The sequence below is a fragment of the Suricata suricatta genome, chromosome 1 (assembly GCF_006229205.1).
Source record: "Suricata suricatta isolate VVHF042 chromosome 1, meerkat_22Aug2017_6uvM2_HiC, whole genome shotgun sequence".
Taxonomy (NCBI): domain Eukaryota; kingdom Metazoa; phylum Chordata; class Mammalia; order Carnivora; family Herpestidae; genus Suricata; species Suricata suricatta.
Window position 1 is genome coordinate 82,164,782 of NC_043700.1, and position 19,626 is coordinate 82,184,407.

At 44.2% G+C, this 19,626-nt stretch overlaps 1 long non-coding RNA gene across 1 annotated transcript in view; it reads left to right on the forward strand.

Annotated features, from left to right (window-relative positions):
- The window catches only part of LOC115306833, a 28,460-nt gene extending 9,149 nt beyond the window's left edge, over positions 1-19,311 (forward strand). Inside the window, exon 5 of the long non-coding RNA XR_003915463.1 lies at positions 18,540-19,311. This is a non-coding gene — a long non-coding RNA (uncharacterized LOC115306833). The remainder of the gene's footprint in view (positions 1-18,539) is intronic.
- The last annotated feature ends 315 nt before the right edge of the window (positions 19,312-19,626 follow it).

Sequence of the window (19,626 nt, forward strand, 5' to 3'; positions counted from 1 at the left end):
ATTTTATTGATTCTGATTAACTTCTGTGATAAATTTAAAATATCATCTGGGTAATTTAAATAACATCAGGTGGAAATGATGTTTAATTAAATTAGAGGAAATAAATTAAATAGATTAGATCAATTTAAAATGCCATCAGATAAATTTAAATACCATTGGGTAAATTTAAAATATCATCAGTCAGAGATAATAGTTCGCCTACAGATCCTATGAAAAGGGGTAAAAAAATCAAGAGTGACTGAGAGTTTTGGAAAATCTTGCTTCTCTAAATTCTTCAAAGATATATAGGAAGTGGTCGAGGCAGTGAATTGTGCACATTTATGGGTTGATACAAGTACAAAATAAAATAATAATGACATGGTGAGTTATTATTTTTAATTTTTTAAATTAAATAAAAATACATAAATTTGTTTATTTTGAGAGAGAGAGCATGCACAGCAGGGGTAGAGAGACGGAGAGAGAGAGAATCCCAAGCAGGTTCCACATGTCATTGATGTAGGGCTTGAACTCATGAACCATGAAATCATGAGCTGAAATCAAGAGTCAGTCGCTTTATCGATTGAGCCACATAGGCACCCCATTGTTATGGTGCATTATGATATCAGCTCAGCTAAATTATGGCGCAAAATATAACACAGCCTGGTATAGATCCAATATGCTGAGAAGGCAGGGGTTTATTCTACCTGTTAGCTCAGAAAATCGTTATTGAGGGTCTATTATATGCACGATACTGGATTAAACATAATTGTGTCAGTTAGAGGACAACACAGGGCTCTAAGAGTTTGTGACCCAGGATGTGAGATTAGTCAGAACTACAATACGAGGCATGATACAAGTGCTATAAGACAAGCACAAATACACGGTTTTGGATGTTCAAAGGAAGAAAGGATCATTTGGGGCCGGGTTGTATGATGGAGAATGAGGAAAAGTGTGATAGAAGGTGTGTCCTTTGAGGGGACAGTGAACTTCCCAGGATATGGGCTGTGACTGTGTGTTTGAGGGTATTGGTGTGGTGCCTGGGCAGGTAGGTGGTCACGGAGAGTTTGTGGGCATATGTCTTGAGGGATATAAAGGACTGATAGGTGGAAAAGGGTGGGTGTCTTCATCAGAAAAACAGGGAATTTTTAAAGGGAAGGTCAAGAAAGAAGGCAGGTACAGTCTGGTCAGAGGTGAAGGGCCTTATGTGCTAGCTTGAGAAATTTACTTTCAAAGTCTTTGGGGGGAACTCTTGTGTTTTTCTCAACTGGAGAAACAATCTGGTAAATAAGGAGGATGAATTGCAATAGACCAAATAGAACGGGTTACATTCAGTAAACATTTGCTCGTGTGCTAGGCTTTGTGCTACATACTTCACATGGAACATACCACCTCATCAACATGAGGGCTCTGTTGGGTAAGTGCCTTGTTGTTTCGATTTCACAGATGAGGAAGCTGAGGCATGAGAACCTGAAACGAGTTGCCCAAGGTCGCATCATTACTAGCAGGTTAAGGAGAAACACTGAGGTGCTAAGGGAGGTGATGGTTGCATGAGTCCTCAGCAGGGGACCTGCTCTGGAGATGAAGCAGTGTTGCAGGGCTAGCGTCCATGGGGCTAGGTGATGGCCGCTTGCGAGAAGAAAAGGAGAAAGACAAAGGCGATTCAGCTGGGGAGAAGTGTTGCCATTACCACGTTTTCCAGTCCTGATAATGTCAGTGTCATAAAGAAGCTATCTTGTTTGTGAAATAGGAGTGTAGAAAACAAAAGGGAGAGAGAGATGTGGTTGAAAAGGATGTGAAGAGAGTGAGAGTTATTAGCTGAAGGGGGCCATGCTGTGAGGACACTGACTGTGTGAGGGGCACAGGCTAGCATCCACCTGGGTCCTATTTTCAGCACCACCAATGCTCCAGAATCTTCCCTTAGCTCTGCCTCTCTGTGCTATGAAGTATAATTGCAAATGGACACAGTTTCTTTGCACTTCTGTCCATAACGAGGTGGAGTGTATTTCCCCATTCTTTGGATTTGGTCTGTCCTTGACCACATTTAATGTGGTTGGTGTGACCTTGTGCAAGTTCTAAGCCTGCTCCTTGAGATGGGCTGCACATGCGTTCCACTTGCTCTCTTGAAGTGTGGCCCCCAAGTAAGGAAGCCCCTACTAGCCATTCAAGGAGGACCCTGTAGAGCAGAGATAAGCACCAGCGGAGTCTCCAGACAGGTGAGTGAGGTCGCCCTAGCCCACTTGTCCTCACCTGAGCCAGGTCAAAACCAGAAAACCACCCAACCAAATCATGATTTTGGAATCATGAGTGATTAAATGATTGTTATTTCAAGCCTTAAAGTTTTGAGGTGGTTTGTAGCAAACTCTAGCTGATTCACCATGTCACCTGATGGACCCCCTGGTCAATATCATCAATTGTGGCTTTCCTAGCCTTGTGCAGACCACAGGCCACTGGAGTTATTCTATCACCATCCCTGCAAACCCTGGACTCTTAAGTCCTGGAGGCCTTACATTCACTTCTTCATCTTTTCTTTTCTTTCTCTCTCTCTCTCTCTCTCTCTTCCTTCCTTCCTTCCTCCCTCCCTCCCTCTTTCTTTCTTCCTTTCTTTCTTTCATGTTTATTTATTGTGTGTGTGTGTGTGTGTGTGTGTGTGTGTGTGTGTGTGTGAAAGAGAGAGAGAAACCAATGGGGAAGGGGCAGAGAGAGAGAGGGAGAGAATCCTAAACAGGCTCTGTGCTGTCACACTGTCAGCACAGAGCCCCAATTGGGGCTTGATCTCTCCAACAGTGAGATCATGACCTGAGCCAAAATCAAGAGTTGGATGCTTAACTGACTGAACCACCCAGACACCCCTCATTTCTTCATATATTAAAAACAAAACAAAATAAGAAGCCTGCCTTAGTTTTGTCACCTCGATAAACCTGGGAAAAAATTTCTCCTGAGTTCAATTGTTAAGCAACTAGATCACCTTGACTTAATTTTGATAAGAAAATTTCTCATAAATGATAATTATTGTTGCCAACATTAATGATTTCTAATTTTTAATGAGCATAAGTATAACCTGAAAAGCTTGTAAAGTGTGCATCTTGGGCCCCGTCCTCAGCGATGGGGCTCGGGAATCGATATCGGTGATTAGGGAGATAAGATGATAAGGTGATGGGGTGATAGTTATAAAGCGGGTGCTTCACTGGTCACACTTTGGGAATTTTGGCCTAAATATTAAAGACAGACTCTGACATAGTCTATGTCTCCTTTCTGGGCTTGCTCTGGGATTTGCCCTTAATTACAGGGAATTGGAGGCATTTCCTGAACCAGGCCACCTAGCACACACATACCAGTGTGCTGAGAATGCCCATCTCTCCCACTTATGCCACAAAGATGCCAGATTTACTCATGTAATTCCCTCTGTTCTCTTTGATATTTTTGCTCTAAATGAGGTATATTGAGGGAATTAATATAATGAGGGTCCTGTTCTGCAGGCTGCTTCTTTAACTTTCGTCAATCATTGACATTCTTATTTCCACTTACCAAGGAGGCTTGAAAAGTTACATAGCAAGCAGGGGGCAAAATTAATTGGTGTCTAGATTTCCTTAACAGTTCTGTCTCCCTTTCTCTTAGTATCATTCCTGAAAAGTGTTGTTTGGATGAGACGTGTTCAAAATATGTATAAGAGAGAGAGAGAGAGAGAGAGAGTGATAGAGAGGGAGAGAGGGATGGAGAGAGGGAGAATGAGCTGAGTTAGGTAAGAAAAAGGAAAGAATGTGTAAAATTATTAAAGAGTAAAGTTTACAGTAGTTAGTTCCTTTCCTTTCAAGTTTTCAAGTTTCAGAAAAATTTGTGCAGAGTTGAAGAAATGATACTGTCCTTTGGGCTTGCATATAGTGTCCATTTGCATGATTTGTTTCTGATCAATTTCTCCACTGGGCAACTCAGTACTTCCCGTAGGTTGGTGACAGTTGAAGTGAGAAGAGAGCTGGGAATCTCTAGAAGAGACAGATTTTTCCTGTGCCCAACCAGGACTTTTTAGATTCACGTTTTCATGCTTTTCCTCACCTGGCTAGAATACAGAGCTTTTGCCCTCCCACTGGTGGTTTTTTAGGGAGTTGATTGTCTCTGTTGGCAGAATAGTGAGGGTTTGAATGAAACAAAAAGTAGGGAGACCATCAAAAAGGGGAAATACTCTGATTTTTCTTTGTGGTAGAGGGATCAAGATGTGTGACTGAAAATGGGGAGAAACAAAGCGAGTAACGTATTTAAGGCATGGGTCCTCCTACATCAAATCACATCCAAACTCTTTCTAGAGCATTTCAAAATAACTAGGAACTTAGTTAATTTCAAAGATACATTCAATTTAGTGAGCCAAGAATCAATCCATGTGATTGTCTGATTGGGCTAACCTCTCAATTTGGCTAGAATCATGGTTTTTGAACCTGAGGGGGAGTGTTGGGGCGGGTAGGAGGGAATTCCAAATCGGATTCTACAAAGGAAATTTCTTTTTTCCTTCAAAACACACATGCTCAGGCTTCTCTGTTTTGGATGCCTTTTGGGTTCTGAAGAGGCACCTTATTGAGAATCTTTGAGTTAAATAGCCACATTCAGGCAGTTTGAAAGGCCTAAGATAGTTCCCTGTCCTCCGTAGTTTTAATCAAAAAACAAGTGAACTGACGGCTGATTTTCTAAAAAAGAAAACATGTGTGACACTATGCTGATCCCAAATGATTGGGGGATAATTTCTTTTGGGGAAGCTAACACGGGCTGGGTGCTTCATGTCACGTTTCAGGAAGGCATTGAAGCCTACAGCACAAACGTGAACTCTGGTTCATTGGAATCCATTATTTCTCCTTCTGAACTTCTTCACAGAAGCCGTTTTCAGGCTGGCTCTGACAGTGAGGGGCGTTTGAATGTTTGTTTTATGATCTAAAAACCAGCCTCGCCCGCAGAATAGCAGCTCCCTGCATGACAAGGCTGTGTGCCATCCGGGGATTTTCTAATGGCTAAGCCGCATTATGAACCAAGATTTATGATCACCTTCCCAGTCAATTAAAATTCCAGATATTACTAAGGCAGAATTCAATTAAGGTTAATTGGGGCTTCTGAAAACTGCTTTTCCAAAGGGAAGCCGTGATGGGATTGTGACTCCTAGCGGGTTTCGATCAGTTTTAAATAACTTTCCGTGCCTTTCTTTTCTTGGCACAAGACCCACCCTCCCCCTGCTGCCTGGCTCCTGTGATTATCATTCGATTCAGATGTTGATTTTTCTGTCATAAGTTATCACGGTGACTTATTTGGTTTTGGCTTTGTCTTTTTCTTAAAGACCGAAAAACAAAAAACCGGAACAAAACCCTAGAGCCTCTCAGCCGACCAGAACCCTAACAAAACAGTAACCTGTGTTGTGCAGAGATCACAGTGGTCTGACATGAAAGAAATACAGTCATTTGCAAGATGGTGAAGGCATTTCAGAAGCAATTATCCAAACTGGAAAAATAACCCATTTCTTTTACTTTGTCATTAAGGTGGATGAAAAGGCTGCAAACATTGTCAGAGAGAGGGGAAAAGGAAGTAAGGGGGGGGAGAAAACAGGTGCAAACAAGAATTACCATGCAAGTCAGGCTTTCCATTCTACCCTAAATTTTATTTTCTTGTTGTCAAGGGCTATTGTGACAGTTCTTAGCACAGTTGATTGAACTGGGAAAACACATGGGACGGGGCCTTAGTCACCGAATGCAGAACATGTATTCCGTAGCTCAGAGAGCAATCTGGAGCAGGGAGTGAATAATAATTTCACCAGTTTATTTTCTCAGAATTTCCAACCTATTGTTCATCACTGGAGACTAATAACACAAAGCTAGAGCGAAATTTTGGTTTTGAAAAGAAATGATAAGTGTGTGAATCGGGGAGAGACATTGCAACTGCTCAGATGTTCTGTTGTTCTCCTGACGAGTACAGCTATGCATTTGCCACAGGCGGAGAGGAGCCCTGTCCGAGACCGCCTGCTTCATGCATTAGCACCTCCTTCCTTGGTTCTCACTCCCTCTCACTGTATAACTGCTCGCAGGAGCACATGGACCAGCGACACTTTCTTACAGGGTAGCATTGGACATGGCCTCGCTTCTGTGGGAGTCGAGGAAGGATTTAGGGGAGGCCAGTAGTAAAAGCTGCCGATTTGTGTAATTTCCTCCTCTCTGCACCTCAGCAGACAGTTAAAACAACCCCGTGGGCAGGTTGTGACATGTGAAGTTATCTACATGGCTGGTAGGTGTGGCAATTAACAGGTCTGGATAGGGGCACAGGTGTTAAGAGAACTTGATTTCAATGACTCTGGTTCGTACGTAAGGGTAGCTTCTGATATGGCTTCTGCTCCCTCCAAGAAGGACACACATTGGAACTGTTCCCGAGGGATGGTGGCGGTGGCATTAGTGTGGTGTTCTCACCCATTCCTTCCATCTGTGGAGGAAGCGCAATCTGGGAAGGAAGGTACTTTTCTTTGCCAATTTCCTGTTTCCTCTCTTTCTTAAGGCAGGCTGGAGAAGGAGAGACTGGAAAAGAAGAGAGTCTAAAACTGTTCAGAGGTTAAGGGGGGGGGGAGTTTCTGTAATCAGAAATCTGGGGTATAATTATAAGATAGCCAGAAGAAAGAAACATGCAGGTGGAATGAGTCTCTAGAGTACAGTACTAATGAATTCTCTCTGTTCCTTATGGAAAAGAGCCACATTTGTAAAATTAAAAGTCAATGCCTCTTTGATGAGAGGATTTGCTGGCTCTGCCGTCCTTTCCTCAAATATTGTGTGCTTGGAAAGATGAGTGAGGAAGCTAACCCTCTTGTCAAGGGCGTCGGAGCAGAGCAGACAGCTGGCCTCCATCCCTTATTTCAAAGCCGTGTGAGCCTCTCTCAGAAAGAGCCCAATAGGTTCTATCCGTGGCTGTTCTGAGCAATATGGCCTTCTCTGCATGGCATCAACATATGCAGGCAATTCAGAGGGGAAAACATTTTAGTTATGCCAGTCTTTTGGCATTGTATAGCCAAAGCAAGTGCTTGACTGGAATTTTCACTGTTTATTCCAATGTTTGGGGGCCACGTTGAGTTCATGGATATGTATTTCAGCTGACATGAAGTACAGAGCAGCAGAGCATGGGGCCATTATCTGTCTGGTGGTAGAGTCTCCACTGCAAAACACTTAGACTTTGATAGGGCACCAAGAAACCCTTCATAAACCTGCAAAGGTGCCTGCCAAAACTTCAACCTTTGTCGTTGATCCTTTGAGTTATATAAGAAATGTCACCGATTATTAGTCATCTTGGCACACCAGAAACAAGGCCTGAATGGGAAGTGGGGCAATAGTGTCCTGTGGCAGCTTCTCTAGGCTAGCTAGAGCTGATGGTTAAGTTTTCTGGATATTAGTGAGCTGGTTCTTAATCATAGCCACCATTATTATGAATTAAATGATATAAGCCACAATTCAATAAATTATATTAGTACAAAGTACTAAAAACTCATCATTTTCTAATCATTTTACAATGATCTGTGCCTTGAAGCTATCCACGTCTACCGTGTCCGTGTGGTGGAAGTGCTGTATGATGATGTACTGGTTGGCATGTCTTCCCAACTCCCATTTGGTGACATCATGTCTATTGTTTGAAATGAGCCATGGTGGTAGTATTTACATTATCAAAGTGGCAAATCTTACAGATCAGGGCATATTTTCTTTTAGAGATAGATTGATGACCGTTTATCAGCACAACACTGTGTGTGTGTGTGTGTGCGCGCGCGTGTGTGCGTGCATGTGCATTTGTTATGTTGGGGGTTGGGGGTGGTGGTGGCTTAAGGACTTGTGTACTAGATAAACAAAAATATTTGTTTTAAAGTTGGCTGAGTGTCTTAGTTCTAGCTGCTATAACAAAAACATCATAGACTGGCTCAGACAACAAACATTTATTTCTTACAGTTCTGGAGGCTGGAAGTCTGAGATCATGGTGCCAGCCTTGTCAGATTCTGGTGAGAATGTCTTCCTGGTTTCCTTACATGGGGAAGACAGGGAGAGGGGAGGGAGAGGGGAAGGGGAGAGAGTCAGAGAGAGAGGGAAGAAGGTGGGGGGGAGGAGGGAGTGAGCTCGAGCTCTGATGTCTCTTTTTATAAAGTCACTGATCCTTTCACGGGGACCCCACCCTCATGACCTAATTCCCTCTTCAAGGTCCCACCTCCAATCACCACATTGGGGATTAGGGTTTCAACATATAAATTTTGGGAGGACACAAACATTCTGTACATATTAGGGAGAAAAAAAATCCCAGCAGGGCAGGCAGGGTGAGGTAGGCTATCAGAGACCCCAAACTTCCCCGGAGAGAGATGCTATCCAAGGAAAGGAGGCTTCCGAGAGAAGGGTGGAAGGATCCAGGATAAACACTCACGCTTTGCAGTTCTGTATGGGGCAGGCTGAGGTAGGAAGGAGCCTTCCAGGGCTGCTCTCTTCTGCTCTCCTACCCCTTGTCCATCCCAGCATTGGTCAGTGGTCTTTACGAATACCTAGCCTAACTCTGATGGACCCTGGATTCTGTGATTCAGGATACATCATGGACTAAATGATTGTGTTCCCCAACGGTCATATGTTGAAGTCCTAATCCATAATGTGTATTATTTGGAGGTGAGGCCTTTGGGAGAAAATTAGGTTTAAATGAGGTTATGAAGGTGGAGCCCCATCGGATTGGCCTCCTTAGAATAGAGGAAGAGACCCAGGAGCTCTCTCTATAAGCACACCTGGAGAAGGAGGTACCTACAAGCCAGGGAGAGAGCTCCCTTTAGACACCAAATCTGTTGGCACCTTGATCTTGATCTCCTCAGCCTTCAGAACTACAAGAAATAAATATCTGTTGTTTAAGCCACCCCAGTCTATGGTAATTTGTTACAGCTGCCCGCACAGACTCAGATTATAAGCACAATTTAGTACAAATGGAATGGGGGTGATATCAAGGTATTTGCTATTTGCCTCCATACAATAAAGGAAGCATGTGAGGATTTGGGGCCAATGTGTACCCCAACTTCATTATTCACAGACCCAGTAATAAGAGATTGTCCACATATTGGAACCCACTATACTTTTCTTCTCATAGGCTTTATTTTCTTTTTATAATTAATTTTCCTCCTTTATCTCTTATTTTATTTTGATCCTCTCTCTCTTTTTATTCTGTTTTTCTCTACCAGCCTTTATCTTTCTTTCTTTCCTCCTAATTATATAATAGAACTAGAGTATTTTGAGTTCATCCTCTTGTTTAAAAATATGAATATCACCCTTTGTTATTTGCTCATTAAAAACTTACCTCTTCCTGAAATTAGGTACCTTTTACTATGCTGGGGTCCTCAATGATTTCCCGACTCAGTGGCCCTCGTGTTCCTCACCCTGGTAGTAAGGTGTGGAAATTGCTGGGGAATTCTTCTAGGCCACGCGGTTGATGCTCTTGCAAAAGTAGTGAGGCTTGGAATCCTAGCTTTCCTTGAAAGAAGGATGGCAATTAACCTCGGCAGTGGAGCAGAACTCACTTGAATTTGTACTTGTAAATCTGTATCTCTCCTTAAACAAATATGATGAGAAGAATCCCAAGTTTTTATAAAAAAATTAAAAACAAGGTCCTGACGTTATGAAAGAATTCGCAGGGAGATTTCTTTAGTGAGCAACTCTTGCTCAGTGTGTTTAAGCTGTGTTCTGAGTCACATACATTCATTCCCGATAGATCTTTCCTGGCAGCACACCGACCTGAGGCACAGCTGGGATAAGCTACAGAGGCAGTTCACGTTTTCAGTGTGTTTATTAACCAATATGAATCCTTATTTCTCATGGCATTTTACTGCTTTTCAAGTTTACTTCTGTTACGCGGGCATCACGCCCAGGTGAGCCTGGTGTGTTCCTTCAGCCCATCACGGCTTCCGACACAACTCGTTGCTTTGGACTCTTGGCTCTCTTCTCTTCTCACTTCAGGCAGGGATTTGGGTTTCTGTAATGTGTGGAGTGTGAAAGTAGGTCACTAATGAAATGCTTCATGCAATGGATAAATGATCTGCTATCTGAACAGCACACAAACAATGTTTACCAAAGGGAGAGCCCAGACAGAGAACGAGAGGCAACGTCAAGTGAGGAAGCCTTTCCAGGAATTGTCCAGGATGTCACCTGAGTCTGAGCATCCTGGCCGGGCCTGGTGTCTGAACTGGGAACTCTGGTCTGGTGGCACATTCACACCAATGTCCCAAGGGCACCGTTGACAGGGGTGGGTGGCCACCACCTTCTTTGAGGTAGAGTTTTCCAGAGGTTAACTGGGTGGGGGGGGGGTGTTGGAGCCATCAGAGCTGTTTTTCCAACTTTGTGTTTCTAAGGCTTCACTTGTGGTATATCCTTCTACCTTCTGATGATCTGGGATTTTGGGTCCCAGGGAGAAGGTACAGATGGAAGTGAGCCATAGGATCTTGGAAAGTCCTTTCTATAGGGACCAAAATTCCCCTTTGAAGATGTTCTCCATTCATTGCAGTTACTTTCCCCCTCATTGCCTGATTTGGGCTCCTATTGCTACTCTAACAAATTTATTCTCTCACTATTCTGGGAGGCTGGACATCTGAGATCAGTTTCCCTGGGCTGAATTCAAGGTGTCTGCAGGGCTATGTTTCGTCTGGATGCTTAGGTGGGGGGAATTTGTTACTTACTTCTATATTCTATATTTTTTTTAATTTTTAAAAGTTTTCTTTGTTTATTTTGAGAGAGGGAGAGAAATAGTGAGCAGGGGAGGGGCAGAGAGAAGAAGAGATTGAATCCCAAGTAGGCTCCATGCTGTCAGTGCAGAGCCTGACATAGGGCTTGAACTCATGAACTGTGAGATCACGACCTGAGCCGAAATCAAGAGTCGGATACTTAACCAACTGAGCCAGCCATATGCTCTACTTATTTCTAGATTCTGATGGCTGTTCAAGGCAGCGACATTGCCTTCTTTTCTGCCCATGTCAAATATCCCTTTGCCTCTTTTTTTTAATGAGGATATTTATGATTGCATATAGAGCCCATTAAATAATCCAAGATAATTCTTCCACCTCAAGATCCTTAACTCAATCACCTGCAAAGGTTTTGCCAAGTAAGGTAACATTTACAGGTTCCAGATATTAAGACTGGATATCTTTGGGGCCGTTCTTCACTACAGCACTCCCTTGAATTTTCAGCAATACTATGTTTCGATGTTAGGGTAGCTCTAACTGTAATTATTGAATAGTATTGGAAAGCTCTTCCATGGACTGACTTCCTACCAACTAAGGGCTCTATGTCCTCAAAGCAAACAGGTGTGTGTGTATGTGTATGTTTGCACACATGTGTAATAAAATACCTTGGCAAAGAGGAGCATTTTAGCATAGACATTGCTTCCAATCATCTTTGCAAGGTGATAATAAAAATAAATAGTAACAATAAAAGAGCAGAATGACTGAGCCAGTTTTATTACTGTATTAAAAATTCTCTAATGATAATGTACTCCCAATTTCCTGCACTCTGGGCAAAACATCCCCACACCTGCCACCTTAGCACACCATTGCTCTGGCCAACTTCTTAGTAAAGAAGCAAACTCCAACTTTGCTGATCAGGCAAGGCCCAGAGAGGTAGAGAAGACTTGCCAACAGAGGGAGGTACAGAGTCAAGACTAGTATTCCCAGTTCCTCACTCACAGTTCAGGGCTGAGTTCAGTCCCTCCTGTCTCATGACTGGCTTCCCCCTTACTGAGCTAGGAAGACTCCAGAGGGTCAGCCTGACCTTCATGCTCCTCTTCTGAGCTGTCACCTTCTGCCCTTTCCAGGGGACTTTTCCTCCTTCCCAATTTAAGTTGTAAAGTAGGAATTTCTTTCTCTAGAAAGAGAAGGCTTTCCTCCTCCCAAGCTGGTTGTCAAGTAGGAGGTCCTTTCTCCAGCTTTCCTGATTCCTACAGCAAGGAACCAAGGAGCATTCAGTCCAAGGACGCTAGTGCTGCTCACCATGGGGAAGCAGAACAAGGGAAAAGAACAGCCACAGAAGTAGCAAAGATTCTAGGCACCTTATAACAATCTTATGGCAGTGAGTCATATCCATAGTTCTGTGCTCCTTCTCTTAAATCATGTGGGGAAGTCCTCTGAGATGTTCTCAGGCGTCCTTCTTATTATGTCTGGTCAGTTTTCGCTACCCCAGTGCGGATTAGGCTGGATGCTGCCCTTACCCTACACCTAACCCTACGCTGCTCAGACCAATGGGGCCAGGGGTCTTCCCCGTCCTCCTTCCTAATTTTATGTTGACCTCAAGTTTCCTGAGATGGCTCTTGCGAATGGCTTTGCACACGTGCATTGTGCAGGCTGCCTGTTCCTCTCTCGTGACATCCACTTTCCAGGACCTTCCTGCAAACATATGCACCAAGTACAGAGCCAGGTAGAGGCCATTCCTCCTTGCTATTTGGGTTACGACCCACCTCCAATGCAGTGGCTGGCAAGCTCAGGTAAAATACTTATGGATTCATTTTCCGGGGCTAGAAATAGACTTCTGTGGCTTCTGACACCGAGGGAAGACAAGTGGCCTCGGTGTCCATTTACCCTAGCCTGTGTACCCTCTCCCTCACCTCCCCCAGACCATTTCTCCACAAGGGCAGCTCTCAGGAGGGAATGCCCTCAGGCTTTCTTTCCTCTAAAATGAGGGTGAATCCGAAAAGAAACTGGCCATGTGCACTGCCCCCCTGGAAGCCCCATGCTGTTGCTCCCAAGGCCCAATTCGTGTTTTAAGCTTTGACTCATTTGTATGGACATTGCTTTTTGGGATAGAGCAGATGTTACCTTGTGGGCCATCTTCCGGCACCTGTACGGGTTCCAGATGCCTCCTTCCTTCCCCCCTCCTGTGGTGATCTTGCAGGTTCTAGCCCCGATAACGATCCTTTTCCTGTCTCCTCTGGAGAAGTTTGACTTTCCTAAATTGAAACCCAGAGCTCTTTAAGATTTTATCTTTCACCTTTGGGGGAGACTCTCCTGGAACTCCTGCTCCCTTCTGTGGCTACTTTCTCTGCTGGGTTTTTTTTTTTTTTTTTGCCAGTTGCTCCTCACTGGCCAGTCCTTGAGTGGATTCTATACTGGCCAAATGTCAGCATCTCTTCCTCCCACACTAAGCCGATGGGCCTACCCCTTGACACAGCCTGGCCCCCCAGGGAGGGGCCATCTTGCTTTATAGAAACCTCATCCTTTTCATCTTCTGCCTTCTTGCCACTCCTCACATCAACGTCCTGCTCTCTCCACCTGCTTCTCAGCTTGGTTCTCAGCTCCAGGAGGGGTGGCAGCTGACTGCCCAAGCCCCTCCTGGCTCAGTCCCTGCAGGTGGGGGCCACTCTGGCATTATTTCCCTTCTGTTTTCTTCTCTCCCTGCTTCCCTCTTCCCGAGGCCCTCGATGGAGCAGTCTTTTAAAACTGCATCTTTCAAAAAGAAAATACTTCAAAATACAGAGACAATAAAAGACATAATACCCACCGGGGGACCAAGAGATAATTTCCTCACATGCATTTTTGCACAATGTTGGCAAAGCTGCTTCTCAAACAGCTGCATTAAACACTCTCCACCACAGGTGTGTGCTTAATGTGGTCGTCGAGTAAATAACACTCAGAATTGTAATTGCTGCGCGGCCTGGGACTGGCCAGGACGTCTACGTGGATTTGCTTCCTGTGAATCCAGGGTGATGAAGGCCGGGGGCCTGGGGCTCCGGGGCTGGAGAGGGGTAGATACGCCTCTGCTCAGCAGCCTGGAGGAGGCAGCCTGGGCGCAGGGCTTCCAGAAGCGGCACGCGCTCTTTGACAGCACGGTCCTGAATATCAACTTGTGGTTAATTTAGCCTCTGTGCTATCATTCTCCTGCTTCACAGATGAGAAAAACGAGGCCTTGAGTAGTTGAAGATTAGATCCCAAGTACCTCAGTCCCCTCGTCTGCGAGATGAAGAGGATGGACTAATGTTTCTCCTCATTCTAAAATGGTCTGATTCTATAAAATCACTCCTTCCAAATTTATACACTATTGCTGATGAGTGCGGCTGCCTCTCTAATTTCCGAGGGATGTGAAGGGTTTTCTAGCAATCTGCAGGCTGAGCTGAATGCCTCTTTGTGCTTTCCATCGCGGTCTAAAAGAAAATCTTTGGAATCGTAGCAGAAAAAAAACCCCATCTGAAAAAGTCTCAGAAAAAGAAAAGTGCCTTCACTGTAGCCTCTGTTCCACAAAAGGAAAAAGATCTTGACATTTTCCCAGGAGTGAATAAGCAGGTGCAGCAATTGTAAGAGTTAATGGCAAGGTTTCCCGAGAGCTCTGGGATAAGGACAGGATCATGACCGAACTTCTCAATGAGGTTTTAAAGAGATGATGTGCAGGCGGGAATGTAGGATGCCATTGTGTTTCTGGGGTGAGGAACAAAAAGGCTGTATTGCATTGTACCTTTTTCCTTGGTAGCCTGTGGATCTCTCTATGTCTCTATACGTAAGTCTCTTTCTCTCTCTTGACCATTCCATGTATGAACATATGCACATATATGCGTACCTACCAATCATTCCATGTGTATGTATATACGTATGTATCTGTCCATCTGTCCGTCAGTTCTTCCACCCATCAGTCTGCCTGTCTGTCTCATTTTCTCACTTGCTCACTGTCTGCCTCTTCTCATTTTTGTCTCGTCAGGCTGAAATTACTTGTCTTCCCAGTAAGGATGAATAATGAAGCAGTTTCCCCACCCGCGGTATGTCAATCTTTCTCCTGAGTGGACTGTTCAGATAGTTTCATTGAATTAAAATTCCAGTCTGCCCTGAAAGTTGAAGCCTACATCTCTAATGTTTCCTAAGGGTTTTCAGAAATTCCAAGACAGGAGATCACAGCTGCTGACGGTGGGTCCCTCTTCTCTGAAGGGTCTCGGAGGCCGTTTTGTGGGATCAAGGAGGCGTCCCCATGTGCCCGTGGGCAGTAGCAGAGCACACATCTTCCCATTCAAATTGTCCTGGTCTCCTGAGGTCTGGATGGAATTTGGAGGTTGAAGAATCCCACGGGACATCTCTTAATGCTTTCTCCTCCTTACGGAGCTTGAGGTCTTGAAAAGAATACATGCATTTCTGAAAAACATAGTTATGCAACCTACAAAAAGCATTTTTGAAGAGCAAATAATCTATCTAAGTCCCTTGGCCCTGCTCATTTGAAGTGCTGGAATTAAGTAACTGTAAGTGACATTTATTGAGAGCACAGGTACTGTTCCAAGTCTTGTACATGGATTAACACACTTAATTCTCACAGTCACCCAATGGGGCAGATACTATTAATAGCTCTGTCTTACAGGATGGGGGTTAATGAGGTAACTAATATCTTTTTGATGGTAAGGCACACATTTTACTTGAATTAAATAGACAAGGGAATTTAAAAAGTGAATTTCTGTCTTACCCATATCATACTTTTAAATCCCCCACTGACAGGCAAAAATAATTTCAAAATAATTTTAAAAATAGGGCAATAAAGATAAATAGGGCAGGGAAAAAAATAGAGCGTCGATTCCTGGATTCCTGGTCCGCCAGGGCCGAGGGGAGTGGAAATGGCGGACATCACTGTAGGTTCATCCTCAGCCGCCTGTCTGCTCTTCAGGACTTTTGGAAGGCAGATGGGGGGCTGACGCTTTTTGTCACATGCCTCTGAACCCTACAGTGCTGATGATGCCCCCTTTAGTCTCTGCCACTGTCTCCTCCCAGAATACAGACTTGGTGGAGAAAATAGGATCTGGGTATCCATCTATGCCCAACTTCTGTTGACATTTACTCTTAAGATTCATCAGCCACGTAGTGGCGCCTGAGGGGTGGAGTGGGCAGAAGGAAAAGGGAACCATAAGGACGAGTTCTCCACGCCTCTGCCCGTTTCGCTTCTGTGTCTGTTGGGCAGGTACAGGGTTGCAGAGAGGGAGGGGACTGACCCCGAGTCACCGCTTCTGTGAGGCTGGTGGCATCTCCATTGCATTCAGTCAATAGCGTAAGCTGCTATTTGACATCCTTCTGGACAGCACCATTAACTGCCAGCGCTTTCAAATGGGCTAAACTTGGCTTCTGTTTCTAAGCCTTTAAACCAGAGCAAGGAGAAAGAAGGCCCCTCTAGTGCAGGATATTGACAGCTTATCTAAATTTAGAGGCCATGTGGAGTGTGATTTCGCATATGTCCCTTCCTGGTGCCAGTTGGCACCACGGAGCTCAGCGCAAACCTTGCGCATTTTCATGCTGCTCTCCCACAACACACACACACACACACACACACACACACACACACACACACACGCACACACACTCACTGCCCCCCCCTCCCCCCCGTGTGTTCCAGACAGTGGGCTTTAAGCAGGTGACCAAGCAGACACAGCAAAATCACTTTACAGATGGGATTGAAAATGGCTCCTTTCAGAATGCCATGAGATCCGGCTGCAGCTCTCTCTCCGGGGATCTGTGAGGAAATGCCATGTACCCAGCACAGTGTTCTGAGGAACAACAGTTCCGGTGCTCGCCAACTCTGTCCTCTGCCAAGCCTGTTTAGAGTGGGAGCTCTGGACCTTTCCCTGCCAGAGCCTCCAAATTCAGAGACGAAAACATTTGCAAGGCCTGACAGCATATGGCCACTAGATGGGGCCAAAGGTCTGTGAAAGATTTTTTCCATTTTTTTTGGGGCCACCTAAATCTGTAATTCCGCCCTTAGCTGAAGAATCCTTGTAGAAGAGAGAGAGACCTTGATCATAAATCCCACACGCAATAACAGGTTCATAATGCATCCTAGTGACTACATGTTGTATTTTTTTCTCCCTGAGAAATAAAATTTCTCTTTCAATGGAGAAGGATGTTCCTTAACTTCTAACATGTGCTAATGTTAAATCTCTTTCCTAAGAAGCCAGCAAACTAAGCCTTTAATGTGCATTGACCAAGACATCTGGGCAATGTCTACAGTGAAATGCGGATTGATAGCTTGAGGGACAGAGAACACATAAGCCACAATCTTGGCAGCTTGGATAGAGAGATGTTATTTTTCCCCTAAAAAAATGAACATTTGACTTGTCAAAAACATTTTCTTATTGATCCACTGAGACAGAATCTGCAGGTTAGAGAGACCAGTTTACAGAAAATCTCCTTCATTTTGGAAGGGGAGTTCAGGAAAAAGCAGAGACTAATTTCTTCCCTCTAAGAAGTATTTGCCTATTTGAGAGGGAGTTTAAGAACAAAAGATTGGTGGACAGAAATACATTTCTTTGTTGCACTGGCTCATATGTTCTCACAGTCCTCCATGTTTCCCAGGCAATAGGAACAAGAGAGCATCAACAATAGAATCTACATAAAAACAGCACCATAGGTTTACCTGCATCTCAACTTTATTCTTAATATCAATTCTTTGCTTAGCAAATGCCATACAACAAAAAGGGCTGGAATTTCCTGATTATGATTGCGCCTGTTTGTACCTTACTATTGAGCTCTCTGTATGCTGACTGTGTATCATGTACAAAATGTATGGATAGCTAAAAAAAAAAACAAAAACCCAGACCCCAAATACCTAAACTTAATTTGATGTTGAGTTACAATTCTTTTGAAATCTCTATCTGTCATAGCTTTTCAGCTAATTCTCCAAATTAATTTCCTGGAGCTGCACAAGGAGGGCAGATGACTTGTGTGTCTTTTTCACTCTTTTATGCCCAGCTCTTGGCATTATGTTTGGCACATGGTGGGCTCTCAGTCTACTGGCTCAATGAAGGAATGGCATGGGGCTTGACTTGGGCTTGGAGTGAACAGATTAAATTCTTGTCTGGGTTTTGTAGGGGTTGCATTCTGAGATCTGTCTATAGCAGATGACTCAGCAGTAGATATTTACCTAGAGATCTTGCAAGCTTATGATTGGAAAAAGTAGGGTAAAAATCAGGGCATCCTCATGACAAAAATGGGGACTAACTCTGCTACATTTCAAAGAAATCAAATCAAGATTCCCAAAGTTGAATGTGGCACCATTATTTTTAACAGGTTTGTTGTTAAACCTGTTATATTACTGTGTATCATAAATAAGAGACACTTAGTCTGTCAATATTCCTCCCCCCAGCCCCCGCTGAGTTTAATGGTGTTTTCTGGTCTCCATCATGCTAAATAATCATCCCATATTTAGCCCGGGCCCATGTGTCCATTTGCAAAAGTGATGCTGGTGAATAATAAGGCACACATTCATATATAGATCTTAGGATAACCAATGCAGAAACTCTCAGTGAAGTGAGAGAAGGATTTTTTTCCATTGACATGCTTTTTGGTCAAACTTAGATTTCCAGAAACAGAATAATACAGGAAGCAGATGGATATATTCCAGGCTTTGTGTTTATCTTTGATATTTCCAGAGACGTTTTACTAGCAATGCTTCTCCTCCCTTTCTACTTCTTTCCCCCTGCCCTGTCTCTTTCCTTCCCCTCCTTTCTAGGCAAGAAGATAGGTATCTGTCTTTCCCCTCAAGATGAGGTATATTGTGGTCTTTGGTCTTCAAATGGGGAATGGTTCTGTCTCATTGGGTTGCATCTCTTTTCAGTGATGTGGAGCCACATGTGGGTCAAGGCTGGGGAATGCACCATCTGCTGCCCATCAACCAGGCCACAAAAGCTGGGATATGACCATGGCAGAACCAAAAGTGTCTACCTCTTCCCCAGCTGTGGAGACCCATGACCCAAGAAGAAGGGCGCCAGAATTGGACTCCAACTCCTTCTCCAGCCAAATTCTTTCCCTTTTCATCTTCTGTTGGCTGTCAGACTCAGGAAGCAAGCTGAATGCAGTGCACATCTTTACCGGGTTTTCACATTGCAACTGTGCTTTCTTCTGAGCTACTCACTTTGGGCAGAATGTAAGGAGATAGCAGCATAGAACATGTACTCAGTGTGGTCCCTGAGGTCTTCCCACTGCTCTGGGTAGCACCTTACCTGGTCTGCAAGGGGTTTTGCTGGGGACTCAGAGGTCTCAGAGCAGCACAGCTTTGTCTGAAGACATCTTTATGGATATTCTTATCCAGACAATTTTCTCCTCCCTGCCCTCTTTTGATATCCTCATCAGAATACAGGGATCAAGAAGGAAGGGGAAGGCTTCTGGGACTATCTCTGTGAATATGCTGGGAGTGGGCTGTCCCAATCATCCTGATGCCAATCTTGTGGCACCTCAGTTGAAACGGGGGCATAATGAATCTCATCCTGGAGGACTGAATGAAATTCTGTAAGAAAACCACATGTGAAGAGGTCTCTGTCAACTATAAATTTCTGTGCACATGTCATTTATTAGTATCACTATTCTCTGTTAATCTGATAATGCAGTCTTCCAACTACCACCCAGAAGTATTAAAAACACTTTCTGGTTGAGAAATGTCCCTTCTTATATTATTTTTTTACACTTATTTATTTTTGAGAGACAGAGAGAGAGAAAGAAAGAGCACTAGTGGGGGAGGGGAAGAGAGCGAGGGGGACAGAGAATCTGAAGCAGGCTCTAGGCTCTGAGCAAGCTGTCAGCACAGAGCCCAAAGCAGGGCTTGAACCATGAACTGTGAGATCATGACGTGATCCGAAGTTTGATGCTTAACCAACTGAGCCACCCAGGTGCCCCTGGAAATGTCCTTTCTAGAAAGAGTGTTTAGC